At 42.9% G+C, this 22,356-nt stretch overlaps 1 protein-coding gene and 1 long non-coding RNA gene across 2 annotated transcripts in view; both read right to left on the bottom strand.

The window, feature by feature from the left end:
* cacna1c (calcium channel, voltage-dependent, L type, alpha 1C subunit) overlaps positions 1 to 22,356 on the bottom strand; it is a 110,328-nt gene that overhangs the window by 79,006 nt on the left and 8,966 nt on the right.
* On the bottom strand, positions 1,105 to 17,534 carry LOC115404336 (uncharacterized). Its single transcript, XR_003933333.1, has 3 exons — positions 17,487 to 17,534; positions 13,472 to 13,474; positions 1,105 to 1,355 (listed from the first exon to the last, which is right to left on the bottom strand). It is a non-coding gene; the product is annotated as an uncharacterized LOC115404336 (long non-coding RNA).

Here is a 22,356-nt window from a genome sequence, read left to right as displayed (position 1 = left end):
ACCAAAAAAATTGAAATACGGTATGTCAAAGATGTCCATTTGAAAAGAAAACATAAAAACCAGAGAAAGAATAAACTGTGACAATGTTGCGTGCCAACCACAGCCTAGCGCTCACCTTTGTTTCTTCCATCTCTCTCCTCCACCCTTGGCCTCAGCGTATAAAACATTAAAAGCCTCCAGTCAGCTGAGGAACACAGGCCGGGCAGACAGACAGAGGAGAGTGGAGAGAGGGCAGAGCTCCATCAGTCACTCTCCACCTGACAGATCCAGCCCAGACGGAGACATATGTAACCTGTTGAGAGCCACACTCAGATGTGGTCAGCGGCTTTAGATCAAGTGGGGCCTCCCGAGAGCGGCGATGCCAATGCAGTCCTTCAGATGCATTTTCTCAGCTGGCAGAGGACACAGTACCTTCAGGAAAAAAAGAAAAAAACCTGTTCTCTGAGTACCCCGGGTTGTTGTTTTTTTTTATTATTATTATGCTATAAACAGCTAAAAAGGTGAAGGACGGTTTCAACGATTTAAGAGATGCAGTTGTTGTTTAAGGTAATCTAGTTTTCGCATGCATGTGATGTGTGGCTGTCTATCTCTCTGTGTTTTTTCCTTGTTACGGACTGTCGCTCAGTCCACGGTGTATTCAGGTTTAACTTTTATCCACGGTGGATTGATGGAGTGCAGGAACGTGATTGGGCACCGTCTCCTCCACCTGCCAATCCTGCGACGGTGGTAAAAATGCTGTGGTGCAGTATTGATTTTCAGTGGGCAGACCTCAAACACACATGCTGTCACACACACACACACACACACACACCGACGGCATGCAGTGAACTTCAAGGTGGACATGAGGAATGCATCAGATGATTCCAAAAAAAACCATCCAGTAACACATTTCAACCTCATTCATCATATTCATCTTACGTAAAGAGCTTTGTGAATGTCCCTGTTTCCATTCGGGCTTTTCTGGACGCCTCATTGACTTCTTTTTTCTGTGTGTAACACACACACACACACACACATTCACGCAAACTTTTCGATGCTCTTTCATGCATTTATAAAATCACGGAATTAAAAAAAAACAACAATAGCGCGTACTGCGCTGTGAACATATATAAACATGCACACACACACTCGTACACGCGCAGTTCGCTGCAGCTGTGACAGTGTCCCTCCAGAGACAAAGTGTGTCCAATCCTCTCCGTCTATCTAGGTCAGCCTCCTAGAAAACCCCGCATACCTCGCTCCCTCCGTCTCTCTCCATCACTTTCCCTTTTCTTCTCCTGCTTCTGTCTCAACATCTGGCTCCCTTCTCTCCTCTTATAATCCCCCCTACTCCATCTTTCCTCTTTGTGTTTTTGCTGGCATGAACGTGTGCGAGAGCCCAGAGAAACGCCACCAACAGTTGGGAGGAAAGTTCCATCTATCCCCCTGCCAGGGGAGCAGTTTGCATTTTCGGTGGGGGGAGGAATAACTCCATGTTGAAATATTTCAGCAAAGCGTCCTGATATCCGTATTCTGCACAGCTGTAAATCACATCGAAGGGGTTTCACTGAAGCCAACTGACGAGCTTCATTTGAAAGCATAAAGTCCCACTGATCAAAGAATGATCCATACGGCTCTGCGCTGAAAGGAGTCTCAGTCAAAAACAAAATATCTTCACACCTACGCTGAAAAAAATGCCTGGCATGAATATGAACTTCATTGTGGGTTTCTGGTTGACTCATGAGTCATCTTAAATCCGTTGCTTATGAAGTTTTACTTTGACAAAAGTTATGTGTTTGAGATCATCTCAGGTACGGGCAGAATGTAAATATAGACTTCAGGTACTTTTATGTGTTCCTGTATTGTGAGAACATCTTCAGAAACCGAAGTACAGTTTTCAAGAAAACACCACACAAAGTTAAGAGTATTTGTCAGAGTGGGGACACAGACTATATTTATTTGACTAAACCCGACGGCGTTCACACAGAAAGCTAAAGGAGGGTGATGTTCAGTCGAAGCTGATGGAGGTGGTCACATACAGTATAATATTCTAATAATACAATATCAGATTATGTCCATTTAATTGTTCAAATAGTTCGCAAAAATGTTTGTTATGACAAATAAAATAGAAGAAATATGCTTCTAAACAGTTAAAAACGTCATGTTTGATTTCCTGGATTTGCAGTCGGCCTCGGTGTGAAGCTGTCAGTGTGTCCTTGGTTGACCATCATCCCCATGAACATGGAGGCGGGACGGTGCGAAAAAAATAGAGTGATGGCAGGATGCGCAGGCACCTCACACACCATGAAAGTCGCCTGCGAGGCATCTATTGTACACACCAGCCACTTTCTGGCCGAGGAAGTCATTTTCCAGACTGTGCAATTGCACAACTGCACCATTACCGCTTTTTCAATAAAGCCGAACCTTCAGCTCTATCTGCACAGAGACATTTGGAAGAGGAAATAGGAATTCAGAACAGATACAAGAGGGGTTTAGATAGGGGGCAAATACAGTTAGGAGGGCAACACAAATATACTCTGTGTTTGTGGTTTTGAGTGCGACGGTCCACTTCGTTTCCGTGATTGAGAGGGAAGTTCAGAGGTGACGGCCCGCCGCAGTATGACGTTAACCTTTAAGTTAAACCACCGAGTCGACCACTCTGATAGACACGTACACCACCGAGCCGCCCGCCACAGTCTGGACTCAGCGGAACGGAAAATTGGAGGGGAGGAAAAAAGAAGGCGCGCGCGATGACAGCGGCTCTCATGTGAAGTATGACGGAGGAAGCTGAGCCCATGCACAGAAACCACACAAATCCTCATGTAATATACATTCAAGCACAGTGAACAGCACTCCAGCGCAGGCCTGTGCTCCACACTGCTACATCTCCATGGGCCAAGGATGACATAAGACATCGTTACCTTATAAATGAAATGAAGTCATGTGACCACATATAGTTTTTATATCCTGCCTGGGTGTTTTAGACCTGACCAGGACTCTTAAATACAAACCCAGTGACTGACTTGATCCCTTCAAAACACAGCAGAAATATCTAAAAGCATTAATCAAAGGTGATAATCAAAACATCTCCCTTAAATCTGCTCTACCAAATGTTTGAGCAGCATGTTAGTTTTAAAGTCTGAAACAAAGTGGCCACTGAAGTCAAACGCTGAATTCTTCAGATGTGGGGCAAAACGAATGACTGCAGGCTCTTCGTTTGCTCCATAAACGGCGCTGAAAGGCCTTCTTGAACGGCACATCAACGCCAACTGTTAATGTGTGGCAGCTCAGTGACCAGAGGAGGAACAGGGAGTCGCGGTGTTTTGATGAGTGAACCTTTCATGGATAAAGAATCATTTGTAAAATGAAAAGGCTGTTTTAAAAAAAAAAAATGAACATTTCCCCACAATCAGTCTCTTAATAATAATTTGTCTTGCCTGGGAAAGTGAGCACATTTTAATTAGAGAGTGGGTTTCCACGAGAGGGTGGCATCATTTCCATCAGACACGTTCAACAACCGTCGTGATGAAACCACTCGAGAGCGAGCGGAGAGGTCTGCTTGGCCGGCAGCCTAGACAGATGGACTGTAACACTAGGCGAGGACAACAACACGGCCTGCAGGACCGTACAGGCGACACACACACACACACACACACACACACACACACACACACACACATGCAACACACAAACCGCAGGGAGATGGCCAGTCGGACCGGCGGCTCTGCCAAGGTCAACTACCCACTGAGAAAGAAAGAGACAAGGCTTTCCGTGCGTGTGCATGTGTGTGTGTCCTGTGGCTCATGCTGATGTACATCCTCTGTTTGTACTGTAAAGCTCTACATCATTTTAAAAACACACACACACACACACACACACACACACACACACACACACACACACACACACACACACACACACACACACACACACAAAGCAGTAAAACCTAAATGTGCTCTTGATGCTCTTACTGCATGAATTAATTACACGAAAGCATAGCAGCATGTTTTCAGTCACTCCGATCTCGAAATGTTTCTGTTTACTCCTTCCTGTCCAGATGTTTCCCACAAGCTGAAGTATTCAGCCGACTGCTCTTGAGCGATTAAAAAAAAAAAAAAAAAAAAAAAGCCTCCACGCACAGCGGAGGAGCAGGTAAATCAGACCGAGCGACGCAGACGTGTTGAGAGTTTGACTCATTACCGTTGTGGGAGAGAGCTCTCTGTGTGTGTTGCTGGCATGTCATTAAGACTTGTTGAGGTAATTCCTCTCCAATTAGGCTCTCTGTGATACGAGGACCGGTGAAGGAGCGAGCGGCGGAAGACGGGGCCACTCGGAGGCGAAGCCGCCCTCACAGGCAGATCTCACCCGATTCCCTCTTAAGAATTCAACTCACTACTGTTCTTAATAAAACTGCTGCTACAGTGTACGAACTGCGGCGGCGGCAACGTGACAGTTACAGCAGCAGGAGCAGCCGAACGCACAGATTACCATCAGATATAACTATATGTAACTGAACACCAAAGCGGTTTGATGCAGCGATTATTATTCGAGATCCTGTTTACATGACCATAACAATCTGATAATCAGACAACTGTAATAATCACATCATTTTATTGTCTTTGTTTCACTTTCAGTTTCTGCATGTTTCTATGTGACATTGTCTCTTCCTTTTTCAACAGATCATTTGTGGAGTTACTACCAGTTATTCAGCTGATCATGTGATATGCAGGGTAACAGCATTTATTCCATTATTTAGTTTTTTTACATCTGAACATGTGCAACAATTTCAGCCGAAGAACAACAACAATCATGAAGTGCAGCAGTACGTAGAGAGGAGACACATTTCATGTGAGAAGGATTAACAGTGCTTGACACTATTAAAGTTCAAGTTGTTGACATTTCCTTCTTTAACAAGACAAAAACCAGATGTTTTGCAAATACCAGGAAGTTAAATATTTCTTCACTACATATCTGGATCGCCCTGAAAAAATTTGACGAAACCAAAACTGAAACCTGTAAACTGCTGTTTTCCCATTATTGCTTTTCTGAAGCGCATTTAAATAAATCAGATCAGATCGGAGCATGAGAATTATTTGTTAACTTCCAGTTAGCCGGTTTTAATTGATGTTTATGGTCATGTGTTCAATGATAAAAATCAGAAGTTTTCCTTTGCTCCGTGACCACGGCTGCACTTCAGTCTGAATTGTTGGTTCTCTTTTCACCTGTAGTCACATGATCCATCCACCCATCCCACTTTATCATTGTGAATTCTTGAGGTTCAGTTCAAACACAGAGACACGGTCACTCAGATGCTCTCACATCCACAATTACATCCCATTTTCAAGTCAACAATTAACATCACAAGTCTGTGTTTGATCTGCAGGAGGAAACTGAAGGGCCAAGAGGAAATCCACAAACACCGGGATTCAAACCAGGGTGGGTCTTACAGTGAGGAGGGACTGCTAATCACAACACCACACTGCAGCCACAATTCCTGAGATTTAACACACAAAAAAAAGACTCACTAAAACACATCAGACAAGACAAATTATGTGAAAACTTTCCATAAAAGTATATATTTTTAATCATAAGCTTGTTACATCTCGGAGGTACACTGAAAATCATCACAAGGTTAAAAGACACCCGGTGATGCCACGAAAGCTGTTGATTTCTCCAGAGTCCAGCCACAAACAACAACAAAAACTGTTCTCTGAACTGATTTCAGGAGAAAACAGGATATGGAGACACTTAAATGTGACAAATGACAAATACTTGGCAAAAACTTTTTTTTTTTAAATTTATGGGTGAATAATGAAGGCAGCCTGTAAAAACCTATGAAATTCTGGCAATGCAGTTTCGAATTGACAGGGACGAGATAATCTCCTGGTCTGGACTCCCTTTCTGACTCATGAAGATGTCATGTTAGGATCCGAGAGCCTCTCCTCGCTCTTCCTCTCTGTCACTTGTTCACCTTCTTTCTCCAAACATGGTAAACAGAACGGAGCTGCACCACCACAGTCTGAGTGTGTGTGTGTGTGTGTGTGTGTGGCTGCTACGTGGTAGATAAACATCTCTCTCTTTCTCCCCTGAACACACTGTAACCAAACCGATCTCCCTCCCAGCCCGTCTGTCTCCTTTGTGACTACAACCCGAACCTTGACTGCGAGAGTCGCAGAGGGAAATAGTTCCTCCTGGTGCTTTAGTGGCGGCTCGCGACAGTTTCCAGAACTTGTGGCGCACCTTTCAGGCCATCCTCTTGACAGACGGCTTGATAGTTGACTTCACTGTGAGGAGTGAGGTACAGTGAAGAGACTGAGATCTCACAGCAGCTAATAAAAACTAACAGGACGCTTTTTTAAACCAGCAAATTATGTAATACCTCACTCTTACGTAATATTTGTGCAGAGATATTCCAAATATAGATTACTGGTGTGCACGAGAACACACACAAAAAAAGCACTCATTCATAATTTTTGTGATATTTGGTGTTGATTTTAGCCGGAATGAGAAGGGAAATATGACCAGTTCCTTTCTGGTGTATAGGTGACATGAGCTTTGCGCCTCATCTAAACGAAAAGATGGTTATTTGTTTCAACTATCTGAATCAAGAAACGTTTGGAAGTATGACTGGTCTGTGCGATACATTTCAATTCACACACCCCGAACTGATATCAAGTAAAAGGAGCCAGCACAAAAATAAAGTATTTGATTAAAAAAAATAAATAATCACATCAAATGAACATCGTTTCCTCAAACTAAATATTCTTAAAAAAAAAAAGAAAATAAGTGCAATGTCCATTTTATAAATAATTCCTCCAAAATTTCCAAAATCCATGTCGTGTCCTGTGTCATAATAGTCAGCCAATGTCTTTACTAAATGTGCTGATGAATGTAAAAGCCCGTCTGAGTTCCCCTTCAGACTAATGCTGGCAAAACAACGACAACAACAAAAGACCCCCTGCTGTTTCTCATTCATGATTTCATGACTTTTACAGCCTTCAGCATGCACGTTTTCCAAATCTCACTCTCACAGTGCAGCTTCGCCGCGACTTTCCCAACAAGAATGAAGCTGTTTTCTTTTCAGTTGTTACTTGTTGCTTTGCACGAACATCAACTGAGGCTGGATTTTTACCCTCTAATGCTTCATGTGTGACCCCCTGTTCTTTCAGAGATAACTTTTAATATGTTTATAATATTCATTTTTTAGATTTTGCAGGGTTTTCTTTTAAAAAAAAATATCGCTGGAGCAAAGTGTTTGAACTCCAAAAATAAATCAAAATATCTGAGAGTCAGCCCTCAGATCGCACAATCAGCTGCAGAACTCGGCATTCGTTCTTCCACATGAGCAGTTCGCTACCTTGATCTGAGTTTAATAAGAAGGAAAAGTTTGCTCTTGGGTCTGGTCCACTTCACGCCCACACTGGCATTTTTAACGCTGCTCCAGAAACTCCTGCTGGACAGCTGCTGTGAATTATATTTTGCAACATGACTCCCACAAAGGTGCTGTGTGCCTGGGTAAATACAGCTCATGCATGTTGGATATATTGTGTTATAATTAGCAGCGTAGAACTCAGAAACACTAAAACAAAAGCAAATGCGATATGACGCTGGTCTTTCTTAGTTCGCCACATTCCCGCTGTAAATTTCCTTGTATAATGTGTTTGTGTACATGGACGAGAGCATGTGTTTGCTGCATGCTCTGTGTGTGTACCGGTTGTCACATACACACACACACACACACTCCCAGCTCTGCAAATGTGAGGCTACTAAGCTCCATCACCAAGGAAACCAGCTTGTTGCCAGGTAGCAACAGAGAGAGAGAGAGAGAGAGAGAGAGAGAGAGAGAGAGAGTGAGAGAGAGAGAGAGAGAGAGAGAGAAGGGAAAATTAGTAGAGAAAAGACTAAATAAGACAGAAGTGAGAGACAGCACGTGGGGAAGCATGAAAAATGTTTCCCTTTTCCAGCATGTTTAATAGTTATGAGTGTAGTTTTTGAGTTAAATGTCACGTTTTGCAGCTATTTCTCCATCAGCTTCGACTTCTTGAACCTGAGCTCACCGTGCGCTGAGAAGTTTACATGTGGCTATAGGACTCAGAGGGAAACGAAAAGCTTTAAATCTTACGCCACCGCTGTATATGCGCTGTTCCGACCAGAGCTGAGATGTCATACGATACGTTCCCGATGGCGGACGTGGGCGGCTGGGCGTGCGTTTCATTCCATCTATGTGTTCGAGTGTTCGAGTTCATAATTAAATCTGACTTCAAGGTCGCTGAAGATTAGAATTAGATTAGAGTTTAACACTCATTCAACAATGTACGGTCGGCACAGACAAGGTTACATCACAGGTCCGGACCAATGGGGAGGCCGCTCCACGCCGTCAATCTGTCGCCTTTCATTAGGCGTTGATGAGGAATCAGTAGATGAACACACTGTGATCAAACAGATAAGTGTATATAGTGTGAGGATTAAATCATGTAAAGTTGAGGGAAGCAGTGAAGCTTAACTGTCAGATAATCAAGAGAGAGAGAAAAAAGCCGCACACTGGCAGAGTTGGGAGGAAACCACTACAGTGAATGCTCCTCTATCACGGTCTGGTACCTCCATTTCAGAAATATCATTACATACCGTAATGTATTTGAGATTGGAACTGAATCCATACCTGCAGCCTTCAATGGGATATAAACCTGCTCACACTGCCAGATCCTTTCCGAGGTGGCAATAATGGCCCTAAGCGCTCCTAAACATAATCTATCTCCAGAATCCCTTCCCCGGCTCCATCTAACAAGGCACAGCCAAATTGTCAAACATGGCGGATCAGCCGGTAAGCTTCCAAATCATGACACAGCGGATTCAGACTTTTAATATGACACAGCGTGTTTACACTGCAGCAGAGCACAGAGCGGGGCGGGGGGGGGGGGGGGGGGGGGGGGGCTCGCCAGTGAATTGAAGATGGCATTTTAATTAGATCAGGGAGCAGACGCGGGACGAGAAAGGCTGCGAGAGACGGAGAAGTAAAGAGATAAGACGCAGAGAGAGGAGAGGACGGCGGCGGGGGGGGGGGGGGGGGGACATGCTTTCATGTGCACCTTCGCCCCGTTAGCCCTCGGCTAGATAATTAGCGGGGGGAAGCACCTCCTTTCATGGCGGCGCAATTATCGGTTGTTACACTGACTTGAAACAAACAGGTTGGCTGCTCAACATGAGCCAAAGACGAGACGCCGCGCTGTTCAAGTCTGGACTTCTGGGGCTTTTCGGTTCATAAGGAAGTTTTTTTTCCAGACTCCTCACACAGTCCAAAAACAAGCATTCGTCTTGAAGACGCGAAATGGTGAAAGTTAATAAAGTTAACAAGTGAAAAAAGAAAGACCGACAACTGTAACGCAACTGTTAAATGCAAGCGCGTGAATGAGACAAAGAGAGAAGGTCATGGTGGCAGCAAGTTTAAGGCTAAGATAAAACCAGATCTGTCCATATACGGCCGTGGGTGTCGCTTGGGTTGCCTGGCAACTTAAAAGTTTGGCTTGAGTCCTGCTGCCAAGTCATTATTGCTGCGAAACAATCTGTATCCTTTTATAACTACAGTGAAGTCAGAGTGAGGAGAGCGGCTCGCCACAAAGCGACTCGGCGCACCGAGGAAACAGGCCGCCGCCGCCGCTTCAAGGACGAGCAGCGGCGGCGGCGGCTCGTTAAAAGACCACAGACGGACAGTTCAGACGCTTTGTTTGTGGGTGAACTAAAGGCCTCCATGTTGGCTCCGCGCAACACCGCTGTGTGCTCCAACAACATCCTCCAGGCGTCAGAACTTTTCAAAGTTAGGGAGACTGGGTCGTCATCAAAACGGACTCAAAATCAAATAAAATGTACTGAAATGTACATTTCGTATTTGACTGTAGGAACAAAAAGAAGTGTCACAGGATCTCGGTACCCGTTCAGCTTGCGGTTGCTTTGTTTTGCCACAATATTTAAGCTTTACATAAAAGCTGATTGACTGTTAGGTCATGCTGACTTGTAAAATGTAATTCATTTTGCGGTTTTCACTCCAGTAATCTTGACATATACATGATAACAAGCATGAAAATACCTTCATTGAAAGTGCTGCTTTTTTGTCGCCCTGTTTATTTTCCGGCGTGTTTGGAAGAACTTTGTTGGCACGGCTGTTAAACAGAAGCTGTTTTACTAAAGCATAACATTGTATTATCCCCTTTTGTGATACCGCTGCGTAAATTGTTTTGAATTGAAATTACACAATGAGGTCGATTTTTTTTGTCTTCTGTTCCTCCATGTTTTTCTTTGACTCTTCTCCTCCTCTTCCAATAAAAGTGGGGGATAATAACTCTCGCTGTGGCACCACATTTATTCCTAAGCCCTTGCTTTTTTGCTTTTTTTCTTCAAAAAAACCAAGCTTCCTGACATGATCCTCCTTTTCCCCATGATGTGTTTTGCCCTTTTTAATAAGAAAAACAAGTGAACATGAATTTTAATGTTTTTGTGACTGATCTCACAATAATACCAAAATAATAGCTCATGATTCTTCAGCAGAACACATGGAGAAAACTAAAAACTATTTCTTTTTCCTATAAAAACATAGGATATGTGAATAAATACACAAAGAGACCACCAGTGTTTCCACCCTGGTGTTCAACTTGAGAGAAATTTGGCAAAGGAACCGTGTTAAATTAGGTCAAGTGGGCCTTAAGAAACTATAAATAAAGTTTTCCTAACGCTCATGTCGAGGAAAGAACCATTCCCATTACGTAACTGTCTGAAAAGGCGAGTAATGCAGAGGTACGTCGTCTGTGATCGCTGAGGTGACGCTCCAGATGAGCCGGTGGTGAAGGTGCGAGAGGAAGAGACACTTGGCGAGGTTGGGAGGGAGGATTAGGAAAAAAAAAAAAAAAAAAAGGGAAAGAAAAGAGGTAGAACGGGATATTTTTACCGAGCTAAAAGTGTCCACCTCTGCCTTGCATCGACCCACATCGCAGCTTCCACAGAGGGAGATGAGAGCGTGAGGCTGCTGTCCATGAGTGACAGACAGCACAGTTCTCGGCAGAACTTCACAACTGTTGGCCTGAATGTCCCAATTTATGTTCTAAAGATAATTGTTTCAGCTTGATAGTATAGCAAAATAAAGGCGACTTCAGGTGATATGAGTTTACAGAAGACAAAAGCTTTTAAGGAACAGAACTTATGAAAACACCCTGTCAGACACAATTTGGTACAGGGATCAGAAATTCATCTTGAGTGGGCCAGACCAGTAAGATAAATGTTTTGGCAGGCCAGATTGGAGCCTGTTGCAGGTCAGTTTTGGCCCATGGGCCTTATGTTTGACACCTGCCTTAAGGGGAACAGTACCTGTATTACAGGAGATACTGTGACGTGCAAAGGGTTTGGCAAAACCTGTTTCTAAATCAGCAAAACATCGAATAATGAAAGCAACACAGCAAATAGCATCCAGGAGCTGCTAAAGTTAGAAGGCGTTCAAACCCACAGCTATTCGTCAAGTCAAATGATATTCAACAGAGTTTTCTCACTGATTGCAGCTTTGTGGCACACTGTCATGTTCACCGCCACCTCCAAGGTGCGCCCAGCAGAGTGCGCAAAACTTAAAAAGCAGCCCATTCAGCCGGAGCAACCTGCTGGATCTGGTTATATTTGGCGCTGACCACGACCTCGGGTTCCATCCCGCGGTGCTGAGGGGGCCTGCAGACCTTCACAGAAAGCAGCAGCTGTTCAGAGACGACTGCGAACAGTGACGTTTTGGATGTAAATTTTGCATTTCTATTTAGTTAAATGTTTGTCTGTCTTCTTGAATCACGGTTAACAAAGAGGAAAAGGAAAGAGGACACCCTGAAAATAAAATGCTGACAGTGTGTCGTCGGGCTGACGCTGTGACGGACCACCACACACACACGTACACACACAATCACACTTACAGGCATCTTAGTCACCAATTAACTTGACTGGCAGCTAATGAATGGCTTTTCTAATATGTTTTATATTCCAAAGCTGAAATGTGACAAAGCAGTAGCTGATTTTCAACTCTTTCAACGTTTGAAATAATACAGAAGGCCAAACTTGTGTTGACTGCAGTAAAAGTAAAGACTCTCTTTGTTACGCAGTATGAAGTCCTGAAGAAGGGCTGAGCAAAGACTCTTTATTCCTCAATGTTGTGGGCAAGGAGAAGAATTATGATTCACTGCAGCTCAATTTGTTCCCGCTCCTTCTTTTTCTCCTATTTACCATTTCGCAGACGCTTCCATGTCGTTTCATTTCTGTGATGTCCTCAATTTTATTTGGAAATTCTTTCTTGTAACACATGATTGTCTGCACATTTGTGCTCCTTCAGCTGATGAATTGGAGCCTCTAAGTGGTCCACCTGTGGCTCATTGCCTTCCCCTCCTCTGCTGAATATAGCATCTTAACTGTGGTTGGGGGCCGGCTCGTGTCCGTCCCCTGTGCTCCGCGGTACTTCAGGACCACACATTACAGCCTCTTTAAGTGCTCTGTTTGCTTTCTTATCTCGGCCTGCTACTTTTTAGTCTTTTTTTTTTTTTTTTTTTTCGTTGCTTCATGCTTTGATCCTCCTGAATTTCACTGCTTGGCCGTTTAGTGAACCCGGTCTGAAGTGAAAGGTTTTACCATTACTTGTTAAAGTGGGCTGTCAGGCATTTAGGTGCTTCCTTTCTGGAGCTGGATTCCAGAAATATCCTTCACATCATCTAAACTTTAGCTGTCCTCTCATTTTTACGTCACAGCATAATTGCTTCTCTTTCCAGTGGCCTGATAGAGAAGACAACTATAGGTTGAGGTGCAACCCGTGGATCACACGCACAGGCACACACACTTTAAACACATTACACATACAGCAAACACTGGAGCTATGGCAACAAAGGGGTAATGGAAATGCGCTGTAGATCTCAGGGCAATCTAGAGAGGCAAACATCTGTAATGTGTCGTCTATGTCCGTGCCTTCTTCATCCAGAGCTAATATTTGACCAGCCATAAAAGCCTGGTGTGACATGACCAGAGGTGTAATGCAAACCGAACGCCTCGTCTCATTAGTCCGTCTCCATTGAGCTACATGCAAATCACGTTGTGATTTCATTAGCGCTGCAGATCAGAAATTGGCTCGTGTTCAAACACGCTGCCATTTAGAAATCAGAGAGAAGGTGATTTGTCAGCAGCTGACCTGCGGCACCGGGTGATTCTTCGCCATCTTCCAGTGACGTGCCGCATTAAAATGTTGTTGCTGTAGTTACACTCCTACTGGGCACGTTTTTGGAGGCAGTTCGATCAAAGACAATGAGAAAAAAAAAATCTGCAATCCCGTTTAGCACAGAAGCCTCAGCTGACTTGCTCCTGAATTAATCGGCGATGCAGTGTTGCAGTGTTGCACTGCTTCTGTGAGGGAGATCTAGCAGTCTCGTTGATGTGGTATTCACTGACATTTAGCCATCTGGTCCTGGATCTGGCCAGCTTACACTCGTTTCACCCGCTCCCTGTCCCTGTCCGTCTTCTTCTTATAGATGCATGCAACATTTACACACCTGGGTTTGAACTGTCGATAAGGTGTATCAGTATGATGCAGAGCACAGATGTGTGAGTGTGTGTGTGTGTGTGTGTGAATCTGCACACTTGCAAGGGTGGTCTGTGTGTTTTTTTCCTGCATCATCAAAGGGCTGGGTTCCCATAGAAACAGATGTTTCCATTTCCCTCCTTGGTGGCAACATGTGACAGACCGCTTCAGTGGTGCATGTGTGATATAGACAGGAAGTGTTCACGGGGGGAACATGTGGTTTTCGATTAAATCCAGTAATGAGGTGAATCCAGGTAAATGATCTAATGCCCTATTGATCTCTCTTGTGAAATCTTCCAAAACAGATGACGGTGAAGTCAAGTACATAAAAAGGTTTTAATGCTTTGAAATGTGGATTTGCATATTTTGTACATTTTGCCATTCAAAGCCACCTGGCATGCAGTCAGAAGTTTATTGTTGATTTTATTTCCATGATGATTCATGTACTCTTTAATAGTGAATGTCAGTTGGTGCTTGCTGCCGGGTCTTTATAGCTGGAGCTGGTGGGAGGCAGATTGGTCATGTTCAATGAAGCGGCCTTGTTCACACTGTTCCCATTCATATCCGAGTATTGAAATTTATTTAGTGTGGAATCAATAGGACGAGTGGAAGAAAATTACAGGAGCAGTTTCTATTAATGTTTTAAGTACGTTTGAACATTCATAGACTGCATGTCATGTGACATCTGCGGTTTGAGCGATGCTGAGTGTAAACCTGTGTGAGGGAACACAACAAAAAACAAGTGTTAATAATTAAGTTCTTGATCGCATCAAGAAATGCTTCTTTTGTCTAGTTTGCTTAAGTTCAAGGTTGTGCAGCAAAAACTAAATTAACCCAGCCTGACTCACGCTGAGAAAGACAAAGCCGTTTGAATGAGGAAAGTGTGCGTCAGACAATATGTGTGTTTCTCTTTTCAGCCGCAGAGTGTGTTTTTAAGCCAGTTACTGTATCTGGATCATTGATCACACCTATTATCTCCCATCCCGTCCCATCCGGCGCCTCCTCCCTTCTGTCTGTTTCATCTCGCCTCCCTTTTCCCGTCCTCCTGCTTTGTAGGACAACCATCAGGTGTGTGTCTCGGCTGTGAGTGCGTGCATGTGTGTGTGTGTGTGTGCGTGCATGACAGCGACCTCCCTATGCTGCACCCCCCGCACCCTCCCGCTCCTGGGAGGTGACCCAGTTTCCCATGATCCAATGCGGCTGCTTCTGCTGCGTTGTTGCCGTAGCGATATTGCAAGGTCCTTTAATGCCGACTGTGACTGTGCCATGAATAATGGATGGAGAGAGTGACAGAGTATTAGACAGAGTGGGAGAGAGCCAGGGAGAAAGACGAGTGCAGAGAAGGGCCGAGCAGGAACAGTACTGAAAGATATGGGCGGCTGAAGACTCAAGAGAGGATCGGAGAACGCTGAAAGCCAAGGAAACGTGAATCCGATCACAGATATCAACAACACTGGATGACGAAGAAGTAGTAAAGAAAATATATCAGCAATATAAACAGTTTTATGATTAAGTTTGATCTTATAAAGAAGTATCTTTCTAAGTTATGAGGAAAACACATGAGTGATAAGAGCTTTTAATAAGTAGAGAATTTCTATTTTACTTTTTCAGCATAATGAAATCATGGTGTCATGCTAAAATTAACCGTTGTGATTAAGTTCAAATTAAAGATGGATGGATTTCATGACAAACGAGTGTGATGATTAATTGCAGTGTCACAGAACATGTTATTGATAATACTGAAGTGTTTAAATATGTTCTAGAAAAACATTTATCATATTAAAAACTACAAAAAAATCTGAGTTTTTGCATCTTAAACTGACTAATAATGTAAATTAAGAAAAAATCTAAACATCAATGAATGATGACATACCTAAGCTATCAATTAAAAATGTGACGATGACTGATGTGTATTCATGGTAGAAATCACTTGAAAACTTGCAGTGAGTCAAGCATATAACACTGTCAATATCAAATTTTGAATTACTTTTAAAAATGTACCGTTAAGCAACGGGAAGAGAAAAAAGGGTCTTTTTTTTCCATAAGTAACAGCAAATCTGAGTTGTGGCTTCTCAGAAACGTAGTTTTTCATGCCTTCTTTCTAATTCAAAGAACACATCGCAGTGAAGGTAGTCAGTGTTCAAGTGTTTGTTTCCTTTTGTGACCATTCTGTAGCTTGAATTTAATCTCTGTGACTGCTGACTGCAGCACTCACCTGTTGAATGGCATTTTCACACACTCGCAGCCAGTCTCTCTCTTCTGCAGTCACACACACGCGCGCACGCACACACACACACACACACACACACACACACGGGGGCTTGTAAAGGTGGCTGCCTATTACCTTTCTGCCAGAGCTGTCAATCCTTGGCCTGGCATCATCGACTTTGAGAGCAGTGGGTTCAAATACACACACAGGCACTTGCTCGCTTGCGCACGGACACACACACATAAAGCTGCCTTGGCAGCCTTGAATAATATATTTCCCCTCGTCTGAAATGCTTTAAAGTGCCCACACAGCTTTTCACTTCAAAGCGGAACATTAACATGGGCATGCATACATTTGTTAATGAAGAACCCCCGCCCCCCCCCCCGAAAAGAAAACCCCACAACATGTGAGCGAGCAGCTATTATTGCTGAGCGGATGTTGCGGCCACGCAGTACATGTCTTGTCTCCCGGTGTTCCTGTCGTAAATGTTTTAGTGTGCTCGTTGCACGTGAAGAAGTATGAGGAAGCAGCTGTAATGACACTTGTTCTTTTAAGCCAGGGCCTCTGGTGGAACTTCAGGGACGCTGCTGCCTCACTGCCACATGCACATTTACATGCAAGTTAGCAGAATTTATTGGATTTAACACTCTGCAAATTAAGGTAATCAATTAAAATGTTTTTTTTTTTTTTTAATTTACCAAGATCTCCTTAATTCCTTTTGATACATTATACCATTTTACTCTTTCGCTTTTCACTCAAAGAGACAATTAACCCATTTGAATTAATTTCCCATTCATAAATTGATTGTTTAACCTTTAGAATGTGCCAAAGCACAAATCTATATGCATAACTGTTTGATGGAAAAATTGTGACAAGATCATTAACACCTGAAAAACTGCTTTGGATGCAGGCCGCATCAAAATGTGCAACAGGCAGGACACACACACACACACACACACACACACACACACACACACACACACACACACACACACACACTGCTCTAAGTCAGAGGGTTAAACAGGACATGGCTACACATGTTAGCAATTAGCCTTTACTATTAGTTTCACCAAGCCTGCCTCTCAAAGACTTTTATGTGTGTGTGTGTGTGTGTGTGTGTGTGTGTGTGTGTGTGTGTGTGTGTGTGTGTGTGTGTGTTCTCGTATTTCTATCCTTGTTGGGGCCAAATGTCCCCACAAGGATAGCAAAACGTGAAACGACGTGCCTTGTGGGGACCTTTTTCCGGTCCTAAGTAGGAGAAACAGTGTTTTCTTGACCATGTTGTTGTTACTGAAAAAAGTAAAAGTGCAAAAACATTTCTTTAGGGTTAGGCTTTATTGTGGTGTGGGTTAGGGTTAGGGTAAGGGTCAGGGTTAGGGGCTAGACATGAATGGGAGTCAATGGAAGGTCCCCACAAGGATAGAAATACGAGACTGAGCGTGTGTGTGTGTGTGTGTGTGTTCTTGTACATACCCAAAAGTAAGGACCAGAATTAGTTTTTCACCAACACAGTGAGGACATTTTTGCCGGTCCTCACTTTTCGACAGGCCTTTTTTGACCTTTTTGAGGGTTCAGACTTGGTTTTTGATTTAGGGCTACAGTTGGGTTTCGGTTAGGTTTAGGCCATAGGTTGGGGTCCGCCACTTATTTTTGATGGTTAGGGTTAGGGGCTAGGAAATGCATTATGTCAATGAGTGTCCTCACAACAATATAAGTACAAACGTGTGTGTGTGTGTGTGTGTGTGTGTGTGTGTGTGTGTGTGTGTGTGTGTGTGTGTGTGTGTGTGTGTGTGTGTGGGAGCTGGAGAACAAGCTAGAGACAGACGGAGGAAAAAGAGAGACAGACAGAGAGAGAACATGTGGGGGAAATGTTGATCCTTGAATTGCATAAAATGATATTTACCCTGCCAGGGCACATAACTACACATCTGACTCTGATTACGAGCTGAATATTGGGTCACAAACCTCAGCTTGGATCACATCACAGAGCATCGGTATCACAAATTTATTTTCTTTGACCCTCCACAGCAAAAACTGTTTTCAGTGTCATTTTAACACAGTCTCATTTGAATAATGGTCAGTGTCGGAGTGATGTGCAGTGGTTAGTGCTCTTGCCTCACAGCAAGACGGTCCTAGGTTCAAACACCGGCTGGGGCCTTTGTGTGTGGAGTTTTCATGTTCTCCCTGTGCGTTTGTGGGTTTCCTTCCATGCATGTGAAGTTAATGGGTGACCCTTAATTGCCCCTACAACATTAATTCTTATTCTTATTTTTATCACTTTTGTGTCGATAACATGACACTTGAGTGAGTAAAACAAACACTAACCAGAACATATATATGTATATATGAAAAAATAAGAAAAATACTATATCTCTGCAGTGTTACCTCTCTTTGTGTTACTTGAATTAACGTTGGAACTCTGAAAGTGTTCAATTCTGAACTATTTTCAAAAGTGTTAATTTACTCTCAAGAGTGTGGACCCATATAAACCCTTTTTGCAGTGTCGATACACTACTTTTCAATTTGCTTTGGGTTAAAAAATGTAATTTCAAATGTGAGCTTTGAGAGCTGAAACAGAAAGAGGCGTCTGACCTATTATTGATCGATTAATAGCTCGGTTTGGCAATCAGATGGTGCAGATCGCATGAACGCTGTATAAAGCAAAGGCAATTTGGAAAATCAAATTAACCTCAAATCCATGTTCTTACAAAATAAGAAGGGGCAGAAATACTCTGAGAAAATCCATGCACACACACAAAGAACAAGTAAAGTCCTCATAAGAAGGCTTGAGTTCAACTAGTACGACTGCTGTCAAATAACTGTAAAAATACTGAACTGACTGAGTTCTGCTCACTTCATCGTTTCCCCTCTGCTGGCTGGACACTCCCTGCGCTCACATTTGTTCTGTTCTGTCTGTAGAATTACAGAAGAACCCCCCCTCCCCACCCTCCCCGTATTGTGGTAAATGTTATAGTGGCTCCAGACTTTGAATTAGGCCTTTTAAATTATTATTGATTGAAAATCGGCCGCCAATTGAGTCAGCCGCATGCAGACAGTGGGTATATTCACCGTCTTGCTCAACCTGCACAGATACTGGGCCATACCGTCTATTAAAGCACCACCAACTGCTTTTTTATTTGTATTTATTGGCAGATAAAAGAATAAATCGATTGAGCCCTGTGGACTTAAAAATAAAAATGTTTTATCAATAGCTGTGGTTCCTTTTAAGAGGCACTAAAGTTGTGCAACTGTATCGTATAAATCGGCAAAAGTACTCTAAAATATAAACGCATCAGAGAAGAAAACAGCACAGTGGAACAGTAATTTCTATCGGATCGAACCATTGCCTGTGATACAAATGGTAACTGAAGTATTCTTTGTATCCTTGTGGAAACAAGGAGCAGTTTTTATTATTTTTTCTAGATAATGACTCCTGAGGCTGCAGCAGTTTTAGCTGCACGTAGTTTAGAAACAAAAAAAAAACAACTCTGACAAGTCCAATGGCTGAAGAATGCATATGAGAACTGCAGATGTATTCAGACGTGCAAACACACACACACACACACGCATGCAGCCGCTGAACACTGGACAACATCGACCAAACTTCTCTAGTCAAGTGCATGCACAGATTGATCGCTGCTCTCCGTCTATGAATAGCAGAGCAGCACCCAAAGGAACTGCATGTTAACTCGATCCTCTATCGTATAAATAATGCAGTGCAAAAAAAGAATAACATGAGAACATGTGGAGGTTTTCTGACCACACCAGACAATATGTGGCACATTGGATCATTAATACACTGAATGTCAGGACTCATTTCACCTGTTTAATGATACCTGGTCTACAAGGAAACATGACGATGGGTTCTTATATATTTATCATGAAAAATATAATCAGAAATACATAACTCAGATGAGAGTTATTCTTCAGTTACCACAGAGAGCGTTGCTATATAGAAAGCTAGGTGGATCCAATGTTTATCAAGGTTATGAGATATTCACTGATAAATGTGTCATTTAACAAGAGACATGCAGAAGCAGTGCAACACTCAGTGAAAAGGAGCAATTCTGTATGATCGATGTAACGACCCTTCAACCTCAAGTCAAAACCAAGGTCTGAATCAGCTTCAAATCCAGAAGTGTTCGACTAAATTGATGTTAAACAGTGACATACTAGTAAGCAGGTCTGCTATCGTTCACTGATTTAACAAATTAAATTTCAGATTTTTCTGTATTTTCAAGAAATATGAGCAGTTTGTTACAATGCCTGATGTTGATATTAAATAGATTATTTAAGATATCGAAGTGATTTCTTCAAATACACATTACATCATAAGACTGGTGTCACAATCACTGAGTGGTGCTGGTCAGTGGTTTCCACACTGATAAAGGGAGGCTTCAATTCCACTTTCCACTTAAAGGCGACTTTCTTCAATTAGAAGAAAGCAGGCTTTCAGTAGCTAAAAGACACAGAAGCTAAAACTGTTTGATTGAGATGGCGGGGGAAATGAGAGGCTACATGAAACCCCGAATGGGATAAATAAGATTTTTAATGGATGTGACTCAGGAAAAATGACTCCTTTTCGGAATTTGTAGAAAAAGAAAATGACTAAAGAACTTCCACCCCAGACCTGTCGAATCTCCTAACATTTAGTGGGGCTGCTTTGTGACAAATTTGCACCATGAATGCAAAGATAAAAAAAAAAGTAATATTTTGCAAAAAAAAAAAAAAAAAAAAGTACTTGGTTTGGTTTAAAAGTAAAGTGTTGGCAGGGGACTGCAGTCACCTACATCAAAGTCACATGCTTTGTACCTACAATTATCCACCCTGACCTTCTCATTAAATGAATTTTTGCAGCAGCACATAGTCAAATTGACACGGCCACAAAGGTTGCCTCTTGGGAAAACACAAACACGGGTTATTTTAAGCATCCGAACAAATGACTGCTGCTGGTCTTTGAAAAAAGAAAAAAAGAAAAAAAGGAAAAAAAACATAAAGGTAAGACACAGAGACTGTGTAGGTGTTGTGTTTGTGTGTGTATGTGTGTGTGTTGCGGTGAGGTCCATTACCCTCTAAGAGGTGATTCATTTCTATAAAGGTGCTCGTTTCACACGCCTTCTGCAGAGCCAGCAGCTAATTCATCTACCACTGAACGCCCTGTCACTGACTGCTGATACAGGGAAACACACGCCTCGTCACACAAAAACCAGTGAAATATGATCAACCACAAATACACATTTCTGAATGGTGCATGGATCTTGCTTTAGCTATCCAACTGCAAGCCCACCATGAGAATTAGTGAATTAGCCAGACCTGAATGCACACGCAGAATCACAATGGCATTATCTGAGACTGCAATCACCCGCAATCCTTCTAAGCCTGATTATTACTTAGGGACACCGGTGTTGAACGTGTCTCTGTGTGTAAATGCGAGTGTGTTCATGCCTCTCCACTCTATCCGTCAGTGTCTAATCAGTTGTATCGATTAGCTAATTGCTTGGTTATGGCATCATTATTCTGTCAATCTGAAAGTATCCCTATTGATCTGATTAGATGGAGTAATGAAGGAGAAAGTGATTGAGAGAGAAAGAGAAGTGGGAGGAAAGGATAAGTGAAGCGAGTGCGGCTTTCCTTCAAGCTCTTTAAGGTTTTAATCATAAAAAATTCAGTCTATTTTTCCATCTGACTTTATTCCCACTGAATCTTGAATCTTATTCTTATTATCAGCTGATTCTACCCAGAAGGCTTTGCCCTGTTGGTTTCCCCACTATACCTCCAATGACAGGCAATCAAGGGGCATCTTAATCAAATGCCCAAACTACGTCACGTTTCCTCTCAAGTTGCTGCATTATGAGTTAATTCCCCTTTACCTTATTTAATGACAAACCATTTAATCACATTTGGGACAACTGATCAGTGTCCTAATGCATTAAAACTCGGTGAGAAACTATTCCGGTGCATTCTGAAAGCACTCATGCTATGGAACTAGAAGGACAAGGTCATCTGCGAAAAGCTGCGCCCCTCTGGCCTCCCCACAAGATGCTCTGTCAGTAAAAAAATCTCAAACAGGACTGGAGACCAGTAAAGTCTTGGCAGACTCCAACATCCACTACAAACTTCTGCCAAGTCTGCAGACGGCGCTCTCACTCAGGAGGACAGAGGCCAGTGGCCTGGGTACCCCACATCCTGACCGCCTCCACGCTCCGAGCGCCTGGGGACGATGTAAAGGCCATCTTTAAATGCACGAGCCACATGCAGCAGACTGGACAGTTCAACTCATGTCTACTCGATAATCTGCAGAAACCTTGAAACAAACCAACGTGCACCGTTTGTTTCTGAAGACACTTTCTCACACTTTGGTTCCTATATCCTCTTCCTCTGTAACCAAGGACAGATGAGGAGCATCACTACGGTTACCATATCCATGACAACCTCTCCCGCTGCTATTATTGGGCATGTCGTCAAGGAGACAGGGCCGCGCATTATGGGATGTGGACAGAAATAGAAATCTTGTACTGGAAGGAATACAACAGATCTCTGGTATTACATAAGAAAGACTTGTGCAAATTTAGCGAGGGGGTGTCGTATTGAT

Source organism: Salarias fasciatus, chromosome 17 (assembly GCF_902148845.1).
Source record: "Salarias fasciatus chromosome 17, fSalaFa1.1, whole genome shotgun sequence".
Classification (NCBI taxonomy): domain Eukaryota; kingdom Metazoa; phylum Chordata; class Actinopteri; order Blenniiformes; family Blenniidae; genus Salarias; species Salarias fasciatus.
The sequence above is the reverse complement of the archived record's forward strand: the minus strand, read 5'-3'. Positions and strand labels throughout refer to the sequence as shown.